Source organism: Delphinus delphis, chromosome 7 (genome assembly GCF_949987515.2).
Source record: "Delphinus delphis chromosome 7, mDelDel1.2, whole genome shotgun sequence".
NCBI classification, from domain to species: domain Eukaryota; kingdom Metazoa; phylum Chordata; class Mammalia; order Artiodactyla; family Delphinidae; genus Delphinus; species Delphinus delphis.
Window position 1 is genome coordinate 100,599,214 of NC_082689.1, and position 19,264 is coordinate 100,618,477.

Below are 19,264 nucleotides of genomic sequence, written 5' to 3' on the forward strand. Positions count from 1 at the left end.
CCTCTAGTATTTATGGCCTTGGCCTTCTTTAGAAGAAAAGAGAATATATTCTCCTTGTTTTGAAATATTTTCCTTTATACTCTATAAAGTTTATTCTAAAGAAAAAAAGATCATTGCCAAAGATGATGAATACCTCTAAGACAGAGTGCTTTCTTTAACTGTCAGAATTTTTTTTGTTTGTTATTTTTTTTTCCGTTTTGGCATCAAGAAGACTTTCATTAAATTTCTTATCTCTACTAAGGGCAAATTAATTTTAACCTTCTTGGATGACCTATAAATGATTTTGCATTCCTCACCTTTGAGTTAAAGCAGTGCTTTCAAAGTATAATACAAAAATAACTGACTCTCAAGGATTCCAAGGACAGTCACGTTTAGGAAATGTTAAATGTGTTTTCATAATACCTATTAACATTGCCTGGAACTGGTGTAACACAACACTTTTTGAGAAATACTGATTTAAAGGGACTGGGATCATTTTCAAAAATATCTCACAAAGGAAGCCCTAATAAAGGAACCAATTACTCCTACCATTAAATGAGTGCATGGGGCTTTTAAAAAGGTGGTTATAGTCAAACGTCATTGTGTTGTAGGAACATGAATTCATTCCTCTCCTGAATCCTTTGTCTAAGTCATTCCAGACTAGCTGCCTGCAAATATATCCCGTTGATCATCAAGTCAACTGAAGAAAAATCCATTTCCACTGCAGGAAAAAAAGTTTCCCAGTAGGTGTTGAATATAAGAGCTTATTCTTTATATGTGGAGTATAGCATGACCTATTATCATTCAGTCAGTGTGTAGTGATTACTTTTCATGCGTTTAGTCTTTATGTTGTAATTGGCATGAGAGAAGGATAAGATGAATTCCCTAAACTGCAAGTACGTTGTATTTTTTATCTCGATGTTGAAGGAGTTACAATAGTTTGGTAAAATGATTTTTAATACTGTGGGTAGCCATAGGCCACTTTGGGAATCTGATCAAACCATGGACCCAGCAAAATGCAAATAAGCACATAAACACAGATATTTGCATATAATTTCAGGGCTAACAACCCCTGTAGCTTATCCTGGGGTCCATGGTTTCCAGATTAAAACCCTTGCTACTATGAGGCTTGAGTCTCTTCTTCCAAGAATTCTTACTTGAATCATGCTTTTTAATACACTTATTTTAATAATATAAGTGGGCAGATTGTTCAGGAAATGTTTATGAAACACCAACCAAATTCCAAGCATAATTCTAGCAATGTGATTACAAAGATTACAGAACACCTGCCTTTAGCAGCTCACAATCTAGATATAATTATAATCGAAATGTGACTGAATATTTCCCTATAATCGGATTTCCCAGCCACATTCAGATGAGTCTATAATTACCCTAAAATTTATTTATTTTATTTATAAATGTGTAAACTCATACACCTCACTTAAGCTAAAAGATACAGAGAAAAATGAGCAAAGGCACATCTATGCAAAATAGTCACAGCAATCATTATACTGGATATTTATACGGCACTTTTTTTTAGAGTTCACACAGATCTTTCGCATGTATTTTGTGAGTTGGGTAGAAACATTTTTTATCCTTCCATTTCATTTTGCTGACTGAGACTCAGATGGCACCAGCCACCTGTCAAAGGTCAGGGTCCTAGAAGTTTTAAACTACATTAGAATCTTTCTAGTTCTAAATGCTCTGCACCTTTTACTTCCCTGGTTTCAATGTGCATTTATGAAGAACAGAAGTTTTGAAAGGTACAGTGCCAAGTCCTGGAGACTGCCTCAATGAACCAATCAGTCAGAGTCTTTCATGCTTAGAATCTAGAGGCCAATCCAGAAAATCACAAGAAAGACCCCAAACAAGGAAGTAGACAATGAGAATCAGGGGCAGTGGCTAATTGAGGTTAACAGTGAAACCAATTGCTTCATTGTCAAAGGTCAGGAGTGTCAGGGTTCTTGACACTCCCGGGTTCTTGGCCTTCCCCAATCAATAGAAATTGACTAGAGGCCAGACAAGAAATTCAGGCAAGGCTTTATTGGGGCCCCTGCTGCAGCTGGGGGGAGTGAGAACAAACAACAGATTCCCTTGCTTGCTTGCTCCCTATACAGGGTAGGGGTGTGTCCAGGGGTCCGGACGGAGTGGTGGCTTAGGTGTTTTGCCCACCCCTTATGTGGTGGTGTGTGCAGGGGGCATGCTCAGTTCCCTGCTTTTGCTCCAGGCTCTTCAAAAGTGGCAGTTGGGTTTTTTTGGTCTCTTTATATTTTTTGTCCAGAATTTGTCTCAACTGCACATGCAGGCAGTTATTTTTAGTCCCATACAGTTTCTTTGTATTTTGTTGCTCAAGGAGAGGTATGTCCAGGTGCAAGCAGCACTGTAGCAAAGGGTCCCAGGTCCCAGCTTGTCTCAGGGGGGTGTATTTTATTTGCCTCCAGATAGTTTCCTGAATTCATGCCTGTGGTTTGCCTGAAAAGTAGACCAAAAGCTTTTCATTGACTTTCATGTTCATGCAAGTATGCATTCTCATTAAATACATGGGTATTTTACTGAAATACTGAAAGATCATGCATAACCCAGATTTTGGCAAATTGAATTATTTCTCTTGTAAAAGGAAGCATTATGAATCAATTAGAAAAGGGGTTCAAACACTCTGCCACTTTCTAAAAACTGTGTTTTTAGCAGCTTTATTTAGGTATGATTTACATGCCATAAAGTTGACTCATTTAAAATATACCACTCAACAGGTTTTAGTCTATTTACAGACCTGGGTATCCATCTCCATATTCTAATTTTAGAACATTTTCATCATCCCCCCAAAAGGAACCTTGAATACATTAGTAATCATTCCTCATTCCTCCCACTGTCCACCCCCTCAGCCGGGCCCCATCCATAGACAACTACTCACCTACTTTATGTCTCCATATATTTGACTATTCTACATATTTCATATAAATGGCATTTTATAACATGTGGTCATTTGTGTCTTCTTCTTTCACTTGGTATAATGTTTTTGAGGTCCATATGTGTTGTAGCATGTATAAATACTTCATTCCTTCTTATTGTCTAATAATATTCCATTGCATGGGAATACCACATTTTATTTATTCATTCATCTGTTCATGGAAATTTGAGTTGTTTTCACTTTTGACTGTTCATGCTGCTATTTATGCACACATTTTTGTTTGTTTATTTTGGATCTACATTTTCATTTCTCTATTTAGAATTCTACCTAGGAGTGTAATTGCTGAGTCATGTGTTAACTCTCTGTTTCACCTTTTGAGAAACTGTCAGACTGTTTTCCAAAGTGGCTGTACCATTCTACATTCCCACCAGCAATGTTTGAGTGTTCCAGTTTCTCCATATTCCTGCCAAGACTTTTTTTTAACATCTTTATTGGAGTATAATTGCTTTACAATGGTGTGTTAGTTTCTGCTTTATAACAAAGTGAATCAGTTATACATATACATATGTTCCCATTGTCCAACTTTTTTTAATGTATTTTTAATGTATTTTAGTGTTTGGTTCTCAAAAGTTAGGAATATCTTTTATGCCTTTTTTTTCTTTCTAATGTTTTCCTACCTTGAGCAATTCATGGCTGTATAAAAGTCTCAAAAGTACTTTCATAATCTCTTTGAGAGATTTTGTCAAATCTCTCAGAAACAACCCCCCAAAAGGCATTTGAGTGGGTGACTAGTGATATTGAGTATCTCTGCCTGTTTGGATAAATAAAAATTTCTTGGAACACAGCCTCACCCATTCATTTATTCTTACTTTCTATGGCTGTTTCTGCAGTATAATGGCAAAGTTGAGTAGTTGCAACAGAATATATAATCTGCAAGGTTTAAAACATTTACTATCTGGACCTTTACAGAAGAAGTTTGCCAACCCCTACTTTATCAAATAAATTCACATCCTTAACTATGTTTCATTTACAAGTGAATTTCCATACATCAGGGTGATTAATGCCATATAGAGATACAAGTGTATCTAATTGTATATGGAGAGGAAGATTGAAATGACTTTGGATATACTTGTGAACTTGTGGTTGATGTTAAGTTTCTATGTATTCATTCACATATAGTCATTCAAATATTCATTTATTTCATATACTTATTTAAGTCTTACTATATGCCTGTAGCTGTGTTAGATTCTGGAGATATTGCAGGAAGGATGGACAATATCTCTGCCCGAACGGAGCTCACAATTTATGTAAAGACTGCCTTTTACAGGGTGGAAGTGATGAGGTACAGTGGTGACAAGGGTGTGAGGGAAGATGGGAAATGAAAGTGGATAAGGATTAGTGGAAGGAACTGTTAGAACAGTATTCCCCAAAGTGTGAAAATATTTCTCAGTGTTGTGAGAGGAAAAAAAAATCACTGGTGCAATATCTTTGTGTCTGAAGAACAGATTTCTTTTTCTATATAATATCTCAGAAACTTTAATATGTAAATTGCAGATCTCTAGCAGGATTTCTCAATTTCCCAAGATCACCTTTGAGTTTGACACCTTTGAGTATGGCTCCCTGAAGCATTTTCTCAGAAAAAAGATTAGAACTTTGCTGTTCAGGATTTGAGTTGAAGATGGAAAAGAGTCATACAAGCTCCAGGAAGCAAAATGAGATCACACACTCAACTTTGGTTTCCTAGTACGAGGTGACCTTTTTAGATCTTGAAACTTTCCCTTGTGTAGATATTAGGCCTGTAAATTAGTTATGGTAATGCCTCCTTTAAAGGGTCTTTGAAGTTAAGTTTTTCCTTTATTAAATACCTGTCTTTCATATGAGTTTTTCTAAAACACCTTGAAATCATAGAGAAGAAAGTTCAAGGAAAGATAATATAATAGACTATTCTTCCTTGAGCCCTAACACTTTTAAAAGAGTTATTTCTTACCTTTTCATTAAATTGACTTAGATAACTTTTTCAAAGTAAAGTGTTTGGTTCTCAAAAGCTAAGAATATCTTTTTGTCCCTTTTTATTCTTTCTAATATTTTCCTTCTTTGACCAATTTATGGCTGGATAAGTCTCAAAAATACTGTCATAATTCCCTTGCCAATTTTTTTTGTCAAATCCTTTAGAAACAAGCTTCCAGAAAGCAAAAGCAAGCACTGTCAAGAATCCTCAGTTTATCAGTATTAGAAGTGCAGATAGCAAGTAACCTATGAGAGCACCTAAAGTTCTGCTGTGTGCAGCCAATTATAATTCTGCACTGTGTGGAACTCAAGCTCAATTACTCACACTGCCATTTAGCACCTGTGTACTTGGAACAAATAACTGCCTTCCTTTGTAACTCAAGTTTCCTCTTTTGTATAATCAGGAGAGTTAATGATACTTGTCTCAGTTTATTGTGAGATACCAAGTAGATAGTTGGCATGCAGTATTTATAACTACCAATACAAAAATTGGTCTAACAAATGAAGAAACATCCTTTAGAACAACTTTTTTTTTATTTGGTGAAAACATTATTCGTGCCTTGAAGCAAAATTATCTGCCGTATTGTGTCACAGTCTGTGTAAAAGTTGTGTCACTTTGTCACAACCTTAGGCTGGAGGGGGTTGATAGTCTGTTAGATAACCGAATGATGACCATATCATATTGACAGAGGTATGATGCATCTAATTTATTAGATAATATTAAAAATTAATAAATTGGAAAAAGACCTTTATTTGGATCAAACCTACAATGTTTCTAACCTACAATGTTAGAAAAAGTCTATGAAATGGAAAGGGTGAGTGTAGAAAATACTTAGGGGTTTAAAATGACTGTAAAATTATGTGATAAGGAGATGCATGTGCCCAAAAGAGTCCAATATAATTATAATTACCTCAAATAGATTAAAAAGTATCTGCAACAATGGAGATTGTTGCCCTACTCAAATTTGGACTTGATTCTTAGAGTGTTATATTCAGTTGTAGTCACTCCACACTGAGGGATAAAGATAAATGCTAATATATTCAAGAAAAGTTAAGTGGTTGGTGGCAGCTGTTGATAAAAGGATTAAGATATTAGGGGCAGTCATGTAGATTGGAAAATCTAATATGAAATTATATAACTGAAAATAACTAACAAAACCACTTCACTCCAACAACCCCAAGTCTGTGAATTTACCATGAAGAGAGTCCTCCACGTGTGAAAGCAATGTATGTTCAAGGTTCTGAATCTGAGCATTAGTTGTAACTTGAAAAGACTGGAAACAGCCTAAGGTGCTGGTTGAATAATTTATGTACAACCACTCACTGAAATAATATTTTTCCATAAAAAAGGATGAAGTAGTTTTCTCTGAACTTATGTGATTTCTAGGGTATATAGTATAAAGAATGACTATAAGTTTCATTAGGTCCCATTTGTTTATTTTTTGTTTTATTTCCATTTCTCTGGGAGGTGGGTCCAAAAGGATCTTCCTGTGATTTATGTCATAGAGTGTTCTGCCTATGTTTTCCTCTAAGAGTTTTATAGTATCTGGCCTTACATTTAGGTCTTTAATCCATTTTGAGTTTATTTTTGTGTATGGTGTTAAGGAGTGTTCTAATTTCATTCTTTTACATGTAGCTCTCCAGTTTTCGCAGCACCACTTATTGAAGAGGCTGTCTTTTCTCCATTGTATATTCTTGCCTCCATTTTCAAAGATAAGGTGACCATATGTTTGTGGGTTTATCGCTGGGCTTTCTCTCCCGTTCCATTAATCTATATTTCTGTTTTCGTTCCAGTACCATACTCTCTTGATTACCATAGCGTTGTAGTATAGTCTGAAATCAGGGAGGCTGATTCCTCCAGCTCCGCTTTTCTTTCTCAAGATTACTTTGGCTATTTGGGGTCTTTTGTGTTTCCATACAAATTGTGAAATTTTTTTGTTATAGTTCTGTGAAAAATGCCATTGGTAGTTTGATAGGGATTGCATTGAATCTGTAGATTGATTTGGGTACTATAGTCATTTTCACAATGTTGATTCTTCGAATCCAAGAACATGGTATATCTCTCCATCTGTGTGTATCATCTTTAATTTCTTTCATCAGTGTCTTATAGTTTGCTGCATACAGGTCTTTTCTCTCCTTATGTAGGTTTATTCCTAGGTATTTTATTCTTTCTGTTGCAGTAGTAAATGGGAGTGTTTACTTAATTTCTCTTTCAGATTTTTCATCAGTAGTGTACAGGAATGCAAGAGATTTCTGTGCATTAATTTTGTATCCTGCCACTTAACCAAATTCATTGATTAGCTCTAGTAGTTTTCTGGTAGCATCTTTAGGATTCTCTATGTATAGTACCATGTCATCTGTAAACAGTGACAGTTTTACTTCTTTTCCAATTTGGATTCCTTTTTCTTCTCTGACTGCTGTGGCTAAAACTTCCAAAGCTATGTTGAATAATAGTGGTGAGAGTGGGCGACCTTGTCTTGTTCCTGATCTTAGTGGAAATGGTTTCAGTTTTTCACCATTGAGAACAATGTTGGCTGTGGGTTCGTCACATATGGTCTTTATTATGTTGAGGTAAATTCCCTCTATGCCTCCCTCTGGAGGGTTTTTATCATAAATGGGTGTTGAATTTTGTCAAAAGCTTTTACTGTATCTATTGAGATTATCATATGGTTTTTCTCCTTCAGTTTCTTAATATGGTGTATCACGTTGATTGATTTGCGCATATTGAAGAATCCTTGCATTCCTGGAATAAACCCCACTTGATCATGGTGTATGATCCTTTTAATGTGCTGTTGGATTCTGCGTGCTAGTATTTTGTTGAGGACTTTTGCATCTATGTTCATCAGTGATATTGATCTGTAGTTTTCTTTGTGACATCCTTGTCTGGTTTTGGTATCAGGGTAATGGTGGCCTCATAGAATGAGTTTGGGAGTGTTCCTCCCTCTGCTATATATTTTGGAAGAGTTTGAGAAAGATAGGTGTTAGCTCTTCTCTAAATGTTTGATAGAATTCGCCTGTGAAGCCATCTGGTCCTAGGCTTTTGTTTGTTGGAAGATTTTTAATCACAGTTTCAATTTCAGTGCTTGTGATTGGTCTGTTTATATTTTCTATTTCTTCCTGGTTCAGTCTCTGAAGGTTATGCTCTTCTAAGAATTTGTCCATTTCTTCCAGGTTGTCCATTTTATTGACATATAGTTGCTTGTAGTAATCTTTCATGATCCTTTGTATTTCTGCAGTGTCAGTTGTTACTTCTCCTTTTTCATTTCTAATTCTATTGATTTGAGTGTTCTCCCTTTGCACAGCAAAGGAAACCATAAACAGAATGAAAAGACAGCCCTCAGAATGGGAGAAAATATTTGAAAATGAAGCAACTGACAAGGAATCATCTCCAAAATATACAAGCAGCTCATGCAGCTCAATATCAAAAAACAAGCAACCCAATCCAAAAATGAGCAGAAGATCTAAATAGACATTTCTCCAAAGAAGATGTACAGACTGCCAACAAACACATGAAAGAATGCTCAACATCATTAATCATTAGAGAAATGCAAATCAAAACTACAATGAGATATCATCTCACACTGGTCAGAATGGCCATCATCAAAAAATCTAGAAACAATAAATGCTGGAGAGGGTGTGGAGAAAAGTAAAACCTCTTGCACTGTTGGTGGGAATGTAAATTGATACACCCACAATGGAGAACAGTATGGAGGTTCCTTAAAAAACTAAAAACAGAACTACCACACGACTCAGCAATCCCACCACTGGGCATATACCCTGAGAAAATCATAATTCAAAAAGAGTCATGTACCACAATGTTCATTGCAGCACTATTTACAATAACCAGGATATGGAAGCAACCTAAGTGTCCATCGACAGATGAATGGATAAAGAAGATGTGGCACATATATACAATGGAATATTACTCAGCCGTAAAAAGAAACGAAACTGAGTTATTTGTAGAGAGGTGGATGGACCTAGAGACTGTCATACAGAGTGAAGTAAGTCAGAAAGAGAAAAACAAATACCTTATGCTAACACATATATATGGAATCTAAAAAAAAAAAAAGGTTATGAAGAACCTAGGGGCCAGACAGGCATAAAAACTCAGATGTAGAGAATGGACTTGAGGACACAGGGAGGGGGAAGGTTAAGCTGGGACGAAGTGAGAGAGTGGCATGGGCATATATACACTACCAAATGTAAAATAGATATCTAGTGGGAAGCAGCCACATGGCACAGGGAGATCAGCTCGGTGCTTTGTGGTCACCTAGAAGGGTGGGATAAGGAGGGTGGGAGGGAGACACAAGAGGGAGGAGAAATGGGGATATATGTATATGTATAGCTGGTTCATTTTGTTATAAAGCAGTAACTAACACACCATTGTAAAGTAATTATACTCTAATAAACATGTAAAAAAAAGAATGATTATAGAATATTAAGTTTTATATAACAAATAAGGGGAAGTAAGAACAGTTGATTCTCTCTTTCTTGAGGTATCTATCTATCTGTTTATACTTTTTTGGCAAAAAGAAGCAAAGGAATACTAAATAGAAACTAATGAAAATAGTTATCTATAAGGAGTAGATGAAAATGAGAGAGAGGAAATAGGAATGGGAGTGTTACTTCTCTGCAGTTCCCTATTAATAAAGTTTGATGTTTGAATTATAAAAATATTTTGTATATTCAAAAAATGAAATTAAATATAAAAGAATGAAAAAATTAATTTAACCAAATAGAAACAAATGAGCCTACCTGAATATCCAATTAATAACTACCACACTAAGAAAATAATTAATTTAATTAACTTTTTCTTAAATATTTAATTAATTTACTAATGTAACTACTTAAAATATTTATTTGTCATAATGTTACTCATAAAACACATGCTTAGAAAGATGTATGTATTATGAAGTCCAAAACCATTGCACAAATATGAACTTTTTTGGTAAGTTTGTTGTTGTTATTTGCCTTGGTGTGGTCATTCTGAAACTATACTGTGTCTGTAATGTAGGAAAAAAACAAATGGTTAAATATATAGATATTGTTGGGAGATAGGAGATATAAACATGGAACAGGATAGTGTAGAAAAACACTGTAGTATTGGGTTTTATTAAGAAGTCTTGGTTATTACACACACACACACATGCACATACACATACCCGACATACATATACTTGATATGTCCTTCAAGCACAAGCACATATTCATCCATCTTGAATCAATCTAACTGTTCTATGTTCTAATAATATATTCTTCTCTTGGTTAAAGGACATGATGATATCTTTTTGTGCATCTAATGCCCAGATCATGATTTCTAAATACTGTTCACCACATGCATATTAAAAACTGGGAAACTTAAAGAAATGGCTGGTTTCAGGTCTGAACAGGAAAGAACAAGGTGAGTCTGATGCTCAAAGATTAATAGGATGAGAGAGGGTACGGATATTGTGTATAGGGAATTCATTGACCTAGTTAGTAATATATAGCATCAATAAGAAAAATATAGAATAGCATATAAAAAAAAATCCATGTATGTGCCCATAGTGATACAAGAGATACAGAAGAAAGAATAAAGGTGGGGGAGGGCTCTTTTTCAATAGAATGATGTGTTTTGCAGGACAACTGGTCTGGACTTTACAAAGGATTCAGTATGAGAAGAATAGGGGAAATCAGATCAGTCATTCTAAATTAGAGAAGACTAAAATGGCATAACAGTCTAATATAATATTGAATTTGTATCCTGTATTAAATTATATATATATACATATATAATGTTTATATGACTACTGGTGAAATTTAAATATAGGTTCTGTGTTGGATAATGTTAAGCTTGAGTTTTCTTGGGCATGGTATGGTGTTGTGGTCATATGTTCTTGACAGAGACATGCTGAAATATCATGATGTATGCAGTCTACTTTACATTGCTTGGGAAAACAGCTGTGTGTGTGTGTGTGTGTGTGTGTGTGTGTGTATGTGTGTGTATAGAATTAGAGATGAAGCAGATATAGCAAGATCTTGCGAGTTTGTGAATCTAAGTTAGTAGTATTCAGGTCTTTATTATAGTGTTCTTTCAATTTTCCTTCAAGTTTGAAAAATCTGAAAATAAAAAATCATAATTAACTTACATTATACCTAAATGTGAAAAACAGATCGATCGTTATCAAGAAATAACATAAGGAGGGAGACAGATTTCTATTCCCATGTCATAGATATCATAAAAAAACTGCAAAATTCAAAAGAGGGGCTTCCCTGGTGGCGCAGTGGTTGAGAGTCCACCTGCCGATGCAGGGGACACGGGTTCGTGCCCCGGTCCGGGAAGATCCCACATGCCACAGAGCGGCTGAGCCCGTGAGCCATGGCCGCTGAGCCTGCGCGTCCGGAGCCTGTGCTCCGCAACGGGAGGGGCCACAGCAGTGAGAGGCCTGCGTACCGCAAAAAAAAAAAAAAAAAAAAAAAAAAAAAAAATCAAAAGAAAATGGGATCTTACAAGATTCCGGAGGAATGCAAGACTACAGTAGATGGGTAATTAATTAAACAGACCTCTCACCAACAACCAAGAGATACCCCAAAATAGTGGAATAATATTTTCAGTGAGCTTACAGTTCTATACCCAGTAATATATCTTTCACGAGTATGGGTGAAAAAAAGACATTTTTAAGCGTACAGGCTGAGATAAGCCAAAAGAAAAGTCTCTTTAATAAAAGAAATTCTAAAGGTTTAATTTAGGCACGAGGAAAATCGTACAATATGGAAAGGTAGAGATGCAAGAAGAAATTATGAGCAATTATGTTGGTAAATATGTGGTTAAAGCTAAACAAATGACTGTATAAGACAATAATAATTTGAAATTATGTGAAGAGAAAAAAATCTTCTTAGAACATAAAAAAAAAAACCAACTGTGATGACAAAATCACCTACAGGAACATGAGTAAAGTATATGACAGTCCTTGCATGGTGTGGAAAGTGGGTAACTTAATTATCCTTTTTAAGTTAAATTAGGACAACTACTGAAAGGATAAACGTAAGGTACAAACACTCAAAACTAGAGGAGAAAAACAATAAAACCTCGAGAAACATGAAAAATGCAATGCAAGTGATAGAGGAAGACTGGGCAACAATGACATTGTAAACATTGGGGAGTTTAGAAAACCAATGTAGTATATTATTGGGAGAGGATTTCTAACAGGTGAAGAAACTCAGCAGCTCCAAATTATGAATAAATGTTATTTTATGAGAACTAAGACTGAAAATATTATTGAATTTACTAGACCAGAAATAGAACATGTTTCATAGGCATAAGACTGATTATATTTCCCTTTCTCGAGGGAGGGGGGTTACTTACCTAAGTCAGGTCTAGACATAGCTCTCACCAATTGACAGGAATGGTGATGATGCCAGTCAAACCAAACTTGTGTGAAGTCCATTTAAGCCTGAATAGAGTGTGTGATCTCCAGTATAATTCGTACGACCACTGCATATATGGCATTCAATTGGTATAATTCAAAAATGTAATTTAAGAGTGAAGGCTTCAAATTGTGTAAAGTAAGAGGATGGTGTGTAGAATAATATCCAGAAATCTGATTCCGTGTTACATTTAAGTATAGAATGTAGAAGAGAATCTGAAAGTTAATAAAATCTTTGGAATTCAGAGATTACTCTTCCACTGCATAAGCCTTGTGAAAATCTCTGATATATGCAGTTTCATATGCATCTGTGATTCTGCCTAATTTTAATGGGTGCTGCTTTGCGATTCTTTGGAAAGAAAAGTATCATGAGACTGAAGTCTATCAGTTGATTGCACATTTCTTGTTTAGTCAAAACTTACTCAGAATTCTAAGTGTACATTTACTAAGACTGTGCTTGAAGGGTTGGTAATGGGTGATTTAATTCTGGTGATGTTCTATGTGATTGCAATCTGGAAGGCTGAACTCTTTCGGTGATGGCCAACCGTGCAGGAAGAAGGTTAACACATCAGCCTTGGCATTTATCTCTAAGGGCAGATACAAGTGCATGTAAAGCAGAAGTCCAGGAGAGAGAATTCGGCTTTTCCTCTTTTAATTCTTGAATTCTAGGCCAAAATGTCAGGTAAAAGTTCTGTGACTAAAATATCAATATTGATTTCTAGAAATACAATAGGAATGCCTGAAGGATTCTATGTATTTTTCCCTGTAGGTCACTCAAAATAACCTGGTATGCTACTTTTTAAAATATGTTAGGTTTCAGTTGTCCTGTGGAGTTTTCCTTTGATGTCCCCCTCTGGACTGTAAAACGTGAAGGGTCTGGACTTAGAGTTGAGCTGGTTTAGTGTGTGCGTTCTTCTGATTTCCGTCAACAAATCAGTGCTACTTAAATCATTGTGTGCATAGGGGTTTATTATAAGAATTACACTCCACATAAACGTGGGAGCAGCGGATGAGGTGAAAGTCTTTAATGGGGAATAAGAGGATTACAAAGAGAATCACTAACAGATTTGTCTAAAGCACTGGCCCAGGTACATAGGTAAGAGCTTGCAGACAAACGGAAGAAACCGAACGTGTCTACCACCAAAGTGGAGCTCTAAAGAGGGCACTTAAGGCAAAATCTATAGGAAAATATTTCTTTGGGGAGCTGCCACCTCTGTGGGTCCACAGCCATGTGCTCAGTGATAGGTCTGAGGCTGCCATTGGTCAGCAGGACCACCACCTGGAAAGAGGCTCTGGCTTCAAAGAGGAGAATGAGAACAAGCTGGGATATACCATGTACCTCTATGTCTATCCATCAATGTGTCTTTCCTAAGATAACCTTCTGAAAGTGCTGGCTTCTGTTTCTCTTCTACCTTCCATATCTAACAAATGTTTCTCTTCCGTCATCTCTAACTGGAGCCATAGGGAAAAGGGTATTTTACAAATGCAGTACCCAGTATTAACAGGATAAAACAACTCTAGTAAGAAGCTGATGATGTCCATGTAATTTAGGATGATTAGGAGTCTAAAACAGTATGTAAACTAGCAAGAAAGACCAATAATAATTACAGGGAATAAGTCAGGTGCTATATACAAAGAATCTATCACCCAAAAGAGAGCAGACAGGAAAGAAAAGCGTCCAGACAGACAACTTCTGTCCTTATGTTTTATGTCATGCTAGTATGTAAAAGGTCAAGGATGAGATGATTTGTGCTAGGAGCCAAAGGAGAGTGAGACTTACCTCTGAGCTGATTAGAGGTCATAGATGAATGAAGGTCAAATTTGCCGCAGTTTCCTTTTTTTCTCCAAATATAATTAGAAGGAAATTAATTCCAGAAATTTTGTGGTATTTGTTAAAAATGTAGATTTCTGGAACTTCCTTATAGACCTAGGAATCAGAATTCTCTGGGGTTTGGATTCAAGAATTTGTCTTTTTAGCAAGATTCTTAGATGGTTCTTCTGGGCAGTGTAGTTTGGAAACTTACACTTGCAGAGTGGCTAGTTTATCCCAGACATGTGCCAGGTCCTTTACAGGCACTGCTGTATTCCCTTTTTGAGACCAGTGACTTAAATAGAGACATAGAAAAATATATTAAATTTTTAAAAAGCTGACTAATGAAAGAAATACTGCTACTTTTTAGGGAAGAGAAAAATTGAGGCTAGAGATGGCAAATAAATGATTTGTGTCACATATCTAATAAGTGATCGAGTCCATATTCTAATTTAGATCTGTTTGGCTCCAAAGAGTATCCTTGAGCTGTTTAATGTGGTAAAAAGGTCAGGCTTGCTGAATATTACGTACCTTCTTGCCAAACAAACATGAGTGAGACCCCTCCAGGAAGAACGAGTAATATTGTTCTCCAATTAAGCTAAGTCTATGTGGATTTCTAAGAAAAATCCTAGAGGCTCAAATGCCTCAACCACTCCCAAAACAAGCAGACAAGTAATAGACAAAGCAAGGGTCTGAAAAAAGGCCTCCCAAGAAAAGAACCTCACACTTGTCCTGTTTCCTGTTCCATCTTCTCCTCCCTGTCTGTGAACCCACCACATACAATGAAAAAGTCCTGCATATGACTTATGTCCTATCTGTGGGTCGTTAGCTCGTGGAGCATTCACATTTCTTCTAAAAAAATCTGGCTTGTTTAAATGATATTAATTGCACAGTTAATATACAAAACCTAACTTTCTTTACCTATCTTTTTGAGAGGAGTACTGTGGACTCTGGCTGAATTATTTGTATTGATATTTTTGAAGGAATAGGTGAGTGTGAGCGAGAAACCTGTGGAATCAGATTGCAGCCTTAGAGGTGAGCCTGGCTGTGGCAGCTGAAATGTGACCTGGAGCCCCTGTATTCTAATTTAGACTCTGCTGGGAAGCTTTACAAGAACTACTAGTTTGCTGGGTAGCTTTCTAACAATCAGAGCTCGTCTGATTGTTTGAGTTGCCTTGGGAATTAGATAATTCTTCTACGTGAAAGATACTTTTGCAGGGGATTGTCTTTACATGGGGATGTTATACACCATTAATTTATAAACTACAAAGTTCAGGTCCCTCAACCTTAATTTTGTTCTATTACTCTCCATTCACCAAATGATGGTAAAACTATCTTTCTTCTGCACCTTGCAGAATTCCTGCTAAGAATAACAAGATAAAAAATGTAGAATATCTTTGAAAATACATAAAGTCATATATATTTTATGATGTACATACAGCATATAGGAAAGCACTCTTACATCAGCAACAATTTCATTGGTTCCAAATCTGGATGCTTTTTACTAGCTCTACTAGCCCAAGCATCATGGCTCATCGGCTCACTAATAGTTTTGTCCTGTCTGCTTCCTCAAGACTCCATTATCTAGTCAGAGTAATTTAGAGCCTGTCATTCCCTTGCAATGAGAATGTATCAGTACAAGTTTTGCCATGGCTTCAAGGCCATACGTGATTTGTCCTCACCTGTTTTTCCAGGTCACATCTCCTACCAGTGTCCCTTTAGTTCTCTACATTCCAGCATCACAAACTTGCTTTCCTAATGTCAGATGTGCCCAGCTCATTCCTACCTTCATCTTTGCTCTTCCCATTTTGTTCAAGTATTACCTTTTCAGAGAAATCTTAAACCACCCTAAATCAATTAGCCTAAACTCCTTCTGTCTCCCATTGTCCTCTTTTATTTTCTTCATAGTACTTACCACTATCTAAATTTATTTGCTTACTAGTTTATAGGTTCATTATTAGTTTCCTGCTACTAAAGTGTAAGCTCAGTAGTGCTGATGTCTTTGTCATGTATCCCTAATTCCTAGAAGAGTGTCTGTCATATAAACGTCTGTCATTATAAATAAATGAATAAACAAATGGGAGAGACAAACTTATATGTGATAGGTCAGTAACTGGCCAGATTCAGGGAAATTATGGGATATAAGTGGCCCCAATGAAAACCTTTTTTTTATGCCATTCTATATATCATAGTCTCATGAAACATGCATTTCAGCCACAGGATCTGAAATAATGAAATAGAGCATATTAGTTGGCCTTGGAACCAACTTCTCCCTTAGGCACCTGGAGTAATGAGCAGAAAGCTCATGCAGAATTTAAGCTGATCACTTAAAAATAATCCTCTGCAGCTCACAGAGAAAGGATGAATAGGGCATTAGTTTCCAAGTCATTGGCTTTTCAGTTGTTAGATAAAATAATTATAAATATATTTGCATGTTATATTATTATAATTCTAATCAAAATATAGTTTTTGTTCTCAAGATGGGCACAAATTTAAATAGAAATGAGGCAATGCCTCATAAATACAATATGATGATGTTTAACAGATAAGACACTGGGATGTTTAATTTTACAGGTTAACTTGGCTGGGCCATTGTGCCCAGATATATGGTCAAACAGTACTCTGGATGTTTTTGTGAAGGTGATTTTTTGGATGAGATTAATCAGTGGACCTTGAGAAGGTAGAGTGCTCGCCATGATGTAGGTGGGCCTCAAAGGCCTGATAGAACGAAGACTGAGCTCCTCTGAGCAGGAAGAAATTCTGCCAGCTGACTGCCTTTGGACTCCAACTGCATCTCTTTTCTGAGTCCCCAGATGGCCAGCCTACCCCATCAGATTTTGGACTTGGCAAGCTTCTACAATCATGTGAGCCAATTCCTTAAATAAATATGTCATCAACAGGATGTTGATAAAACCAGCATGTTTTTTATCAACATCTGGCTGGTTCCGTTTTTCTGGAGAACACTGGCTGATACAGACATATTTCTGTTATGGGTTTAAAATATACTATTGAGAAAAGTTTACATAACCTGTCCAAATATTTATTTGGTTATTCATTCAGTTATTGTATTGGCTGTATCTGTCACATCAGAAAGCCTATTTGTAGATTGCTATTAAGAATCAAAAGATGGTATGTGGGCTTCCCTGGTGGCGCAGTGGTTGAGAGTCCGCCTGCCGATGCAGGGGACATGGGTTCGTGCCCCGGTCCGGGAAGATCCCACATGCTGCAGAGCGGCTGGGTCTGTGAGCCATGGCCACTGAGCCTACGCGTCCGGAGCCTGAGCTCCGCAACGGGAGAGACCACAGCAGTGAGAGGCCCGCGTACAGCAAAAAAAAAAAAAAAAAAAAGATGGTATGTAATATCCCACGAAATATGAAGTCATTTAAATTATTTAACATACATTAAGAAAAAAATGAATGAATAAACTCAACTTACTTCATTTCCTCTGACTTAGCAGTTAAAGTCAGTCTTGGCCCTAGCATCAAAATTATCTGAAAAAAAGGTAGGAAGAGCAAGTGTGACCTTGATATGCAGTGCAATTGATAGCCATAGTGGGCTAGTCTCATATAAGCTGTTACAATATGTACAACTCATCACTGTAGTTCAAAGTTACCGTCAGCGTAATTTTTCTTCTTAATTGCTCAAGGCACTCCACTGTGACACTGGCTACTTTGGCTGCATAGAGAATTTAAAGAATCAATTCATTGTATTTTATAGTTAATATGATTGCTAATAAAGAACAGTAGTAGCATGAAAATTTGCAGAGAGACAGTAAAATGGAAGCCTCAAAGGGTCTACCTGTGCAGATTGTAAAATACATATTTTGCCCAAAGATTTAAAAAGGGGAATAAAGATGGAACCATGATATCGTAGCTTAATACAAAAGGTAAGGTGTCTGACTTAGAATATAGGACAATATTAGGGGCATAGAGCACGTATGAAATTATATCAATAAAATTATTCTCCAATGTCCTTTTTATTTATTTATTCATTTATTTATATTTTTGGCTGCATTGGGTCTTCGTTGCTGCATGTGGGCTTTCTCTGGTTGTGGCGAGCAGGGGCTACTCTTCGTTGTGGTGCGCGGGCTTCTCATTTCAGTGGCTTCTACTGTTGTAGAGCACAGGCTCTAGGCATGCGGGCTTCAGTAGTTGTGGCACATAGGCTCAGTAGTTGTGGCTCATGGGTTCTAGAGTGCAGGCCCAGTAGTTGTGGCGCACAGGCTTAGTTGCTCTGAGGCATGTGGGATCTTCCCGGACCAGGGCTCGAACCCATGTCTTCTACATTGGCAGGCGGATTCTTAACCACTCCGCCACCAGGGAAGTCCCCTTTGTCCTTTTTAAGTTACAAGAATTACTTGTACTCTTCAGCATATCTATATTTTCAGTACAATTTTAGAAATACTTATGAGTTCCTGCTATGTACCAGACACTGATGGGCTTAGTCAGTTATTTTGTACCTGGTCATAGTTAGCTTTGGACAAGGCAAATCATCTTCTGAACACTCCAGTTTGGAACATTTGGTGAAAAAATGCATTAGACGTCTATTTAAAGATTCTTCACATAGCTCTGTGCTCTTCTTTGCTGGTGTTCTCCTGTCCATGTCATAGTCACAAATCATCAGCACCTAACTGGCCAAGCAGGTCAGTTGATTCTCATGCTCTGCAATACACTCAACATTTCTAAATCCAGTTCCACACTGTAAACCACCTGTGGTTAACTATCACATAAATTACAAAATCTTTACTGCGTCTAACCTACAGGAAAGAAGCATATTCTTGGTTTAGCTATTTATTGACTAGGAGTGGTTATGTGGGGTTGAGTTTGGCAGCCAGTATAAGTCCTCATAATTTAATGCAGTTTGTGTAAATAATACTCACCAAAGGTATAATTATTTATGTTGAAACACAAACATATCCAACAACATAGTTGGGTTCTACGTTTCTTTACAATGGTGAACAAGTCAGGCTCCAAAGGCAAACTGCACAGGAACTTGCCTTTTGGGTTTACAGCATTGCCCGTGTTACTTTAGGTGTTCACCCTGGTGATGCTGTGAAAATATCCTGTAATGGAGTCAGACAGGAAGCTGAGACACAAAGCCTCTTTGAGCTAAAAGGGTCCTGAAGATTGATAGTGCTTTGAAGTCCTAAACTCT

General features: G+C 36.7%; 1 protein-coding gene across 1 annotated transcript in view; it reads left to right on the forward strand.

The window, feature by feature from the left end:
- Positions 1–19,264, forward strand: part of DPP10 (dipeptidyl peptidase like 10) — a 650,987-nt gene that overhangs the window by 438,154 nt on the left and 193,569 nt on the right. The gene's annotated exons all lie outside the window — the stretch shown is intronic.